The following is a 4379-nucleotide window of genomic DNA, read 5'->3' as shown; positions in this document are numbered from 1 at the left end:
CATTATCACGGCGCTCGTATCTAGCATCGTGTCCTGGTGAGCCAGCTTCCGATAACCAAAAGCAAGTAATCTTAGGACCAGCACAACTGCAAGCAACGCAGGTCTTTGGTATGCCCTTGGATTCCCACGTTATCAATACCATACGTGAGGACTTGAAGACAGATGCTTTCGCCCAAGCCATTCTAGCACAAATTGATCCCTCCCGAGCATCTTATTCACAGTCGCAACAACCAGGTACGAACTATCAACAATTCGAATGTCATGATGGATTACTATTCTTTAAGAAACTCTTGTATGTTCCTAATGGTTCTTGTCGCCTTCGAGTAGTCCAAAATTGTAATGACGCTTACCATTGAGCATTTTGGTAGTACTAAAACATTAGATTTAGTACAACGATCATTCTTGTGGCCCCATATGCGACAATTTGTCGAAGATTTTGTTCAGACTTGTGATACATGTTGCAGAGCAAAAATGCCAAGGCATCATCCATATGGTTTATTGGAACCATTACTAATTCCAAGCAAGCCGTGGCAATCCATTGTTCTAGATTTCATCATAAATCTTCCGGTCTCTAAGGGATTCGATGTGATCTTAACAGTAGTAGATGGCCCATTTCCTACCATGTACTAAGGAAATCTCCAGTGAGGAAACCGCTGAAACTGTCATGCGTGAAGTATGTCGGCATCATGGCCTTCCCGATAGTATCATCACCGACCGTGGACCCCTCTTTAAAATGCTCAAGGTCACTTGTAACCTCTCCTCCGGCTACCACCCGCAAACAGACGGCCAAGCAAAACGAACATTTCAAACGCTAGAGTAGTATGTTCGGTGCTTTCTAACCTATCATCGAGATGATTGGGCCGATATTCTCCACTTCGCCGAATTTGCATATAATAACTCTGTCCACTCATCGACAAAGGTTACACCATTTTATGCTTATACGGGTTGTCACCCCCGGTGGTGCGTATTTGAAACCCTAGAGTTACCCACAAATCCTTGCGTAGAGGATCGTTTGGAGCGGTTACACAAGATACAAGCTAATTTATCTACTCATCTACAGCAAGCTTGTTGAGAGACAAGCTCAACATCGGCCGGATCGGCTGAAGAAACCGAGGACCGGATCGGTTGGGATCGATCGGTTAGGCCGAATGCATAAACCGGTACGTAGACAGGTGCGTAGGTAGGGCCGGATCGGTGCGTAAACCGGGAGGCCGTTAGGAAAGATATTCCATGAGGAATATATTTGGGAGTTAGTGTAGGAGCTCTTAGTGAGCATTGAAGTATTGTCAGTACTTCGGTCAGTCCTTCTAGGACTTGTATAAAAGTGTTCATTGAACACACATATGTATAGAGAATGGTGAATAGAGTTTTTTGAATATAGTTCTTGTGTTTTTTCTCTATCACTCTCTCTGTCTCTCCCGCGTATACTGCGTAAGCTCAAGCTCTCCATTAAACTTGAGTTTTCTTCCTTCTGTTCGGTCTTCATACTTGCTTCCGCACGTTACTCTTTACATGGTATCAGAGCGCGAGGGTTGAGAACCTCTCTGCAGCCGACACAGCTTGACGAAGAAGAACAAGAAGAACGATGGATAGAGGCATGGCGAGCTCGCTTCCAACAGAGAAGCTCGACAAAACCAACTACGCGTCTTGGTCCTACAAGATGCACCAGTACCTGCTCGGGCACGGCTACTGGAGTTATGTCGAAGGAGCTAATGACGTAGCACCTAAATCGACACACAGAGACTTCCCGTCGTGGGAGCAATCGGCGAGCAGGGTATTATACTGCTTCGCGTCGTGTGTGGGCGAACAGCTATTGAGCTATGTTCGAGATGCAAAGACGCCGAAGGGTGCGTGGGAAAATCTGAAGAAGATTTTCGCCGCGAGCACCACAGCCAGGAAGCTTCAGTTCCGACAGGAGTTGAACAACCTACGACAACGCGACTTGTCGGTGGCGGTGTCGGGGTAGTTGTGGTTCGTGCGGCGAAGTCGCGGGGACTAAGGTTAAGGGGAGTTGAAGAAACTTAAGTTTAATAAGGCTTGTATGGTGATGATAGAATGGTTAAGGATAGTAAGATGAAGAGTTACAAGTAATGTGTGTGTGTGTGTGAGTGTGTGTGTGTGTGTGTGAGAGAGAGAGAGACGAGCATAGATAAAAGATAGAGACAATGTATGATTCAAGAAAGAAGATTGAGACAAAGTATGATTCTAGAAAGAAGATTGAGACAAAGTATGATTCAAAGAACAAGAGTATATGATATAAACATGATGTATATTAAAAATATAATATTTTACCAACTTTACAATCCTTGATCGCAAGATGAATCTTTTCAATACCGACCCTTGATTTGAACCCTCGACCTCAACTTCGAAACGAGAGGTTCTCCACCCAATGAGCTAGTCTTCTTCAATTGATTGTATTATTTTTTTTCACTCTCTCTTGATTCCCTTTTGTTTTCCTTTCCCCTCTTTTTATAAGTATTTCCATGCATATGGTAATGTCATGCATGTAATGCATGAGTTACATCTAATGCATGATCGCCATTTGGCGCACATGCATTGCATGTGATGCATGATAACCATCATGCTCATTTGAGCTCCCATGTATTGGGATAAGTATAATGATGGATATAACCCTGAAACAAATAACCTAGCTTAGTGGTGTATGGTTTGTGCTTGATATACAAGGTTGAGGGTTCAAGTCCCTCGATTTTACTTAATACAAGATTTAAGTTTATTCTTATATAGTAAAGCACATTCTTGACAACATTTCTAAAAACAAATAGCCTACCCTAGTTGTATATACATTGTGCTTGGTTTATAAGGTTGTGGGTTCAAGTGTTTGAAATATTATTGAATTCAATATTTAAATTTATTTTTATATCGTGAAGCAAATCCTTCACGACAGCGGACTATACCTCGAAGATCAAGGATATCTACGACTCCCTCGCCTCCATAGAGGTGAACATCGAGGAGAGCGAGATGGTCCAGATATATCTCAGAGGTTTGGCGTCGAAGTTCGGAGCGTTCCGAACGGCTGTGTGTACCCGGGAGAATACGTCGTCCTTTTTCGACTTACAATCAATGCTCCTGGTAGAGGAGAACCCACGCGGGTGCATCTACAAGCACGCACACCGACAACAAAATGATGTACACGGAGGGAGATAGGCCCCGTGGACGTGGAGGACGAGGCGAGTCGGCGCGCAATGGAGGCGGCCGACGAGATCAAGGAAGAAGGCACCGAAGTGATGCCGACAGCAACTCCGGACCCTCCGGAAACAGGGGGAGTCGAAGCGATGAGAACCGGCAAGGGAAGGCCATCGCGGAGTGCTGGTACTGTGGCAAGAAAGGCCACAGGGAAAGTGAGAACTGGAAGAAGCACGCCGATTCGGAGAGAACTAGTTCCGGAAACGGCTCCGGACATACCGACAAGGGAAATCGGCAACGATTGCACTACGCCGAAGACTCCGGGAGAGCCGGAGAAGGGTCTGTCTTCGTGACGAGACACGAAGCAAACTCAATGAAACGGACCACCCCGAGATCAGACGAGGTGTGGTACGTAGACTTCAGCGCGTCAAACCACATGACGAGTCATAAGTGTTGGGAGACAGGTCCCTCCGGATGGGAAGGGAGAAGAACAGTGCCGACGAACAAACTCGGCCGAGGCCGATAGGCCGAGTGTGAACCGGATGAGGAGTACCCGGCTACAGAGAGCCGGATGATACAGACCCGGTGTGAACCGGATGAGGAGTACCCGGCTACGGAGAGCCGGATGGTGCAGGCCCGGTATGAACCGGATGAGGAGTACCCGGCTACGGAGAGCCGGATGATGCAGGCCTGGTATGAACCGGATGAGGAGTACCCGGCTACGGAGAGCCGGATGGTGCAGGCCCGGTATGAACCGGAGGAAGAGACATATTCGTAAATATGTTTCTGAGAGCCCATTGTGGCTATATTTGTAAATAGCCGAAAAGTCATATTAGTATAAATATGACTTAGGGCAAACTAATAATGTTGTTGTAGTTGTTGTCATTCTTCCTTGTTGGTGCAAGAAGAAGAGAGAGCGCGTAACTGTACACAGAGAGAGAGAGAGAGACGAGGTCGTTGCCTCTGTTGTAACCGCCGCCTGTGGCGAAGATCGTGAGTTCGAGGTCGTTGCCTCAGTGTACTCACTGTTTTGTACATTCATACATAGTGACAGTTTGCAGCCCGTGGGCTGCCGTGGTTTTTTCTCCTAGTTTGGGGTTTTCCACGTAAACCTCCTGTGTACCATTTCTCTTCTCTGTGTCGTGTTTTATTTCCCGTTTTCTGTGTATGAAAAGAAGCTCGGTTGTGGTCGAGCGTTGCGCATAAGGAACGTTGGGTTCCTGTCAATAAGGAGT

Source organism: Azolla caroliniana, unplaced genomic scaffold (genome assembly GCF_043228905.1).
Source record: "Azolla caroliniana isolate FFs.n. ecotype wild unplaced genomic scaffold, voAzoCaro1.0.p SCAF_18, whole genome shotgun sequence".
Taxonomy (NCBI): domain Eukaryota; kingdom Viridiplantae; phylum Streptophyta; class Polypodiopsida; order Salviniales; family Salviniaceae; genus Azolla; species Azolla caroliniana.
Note: the sequence above shows the minus strand (reverse complement) of the source record.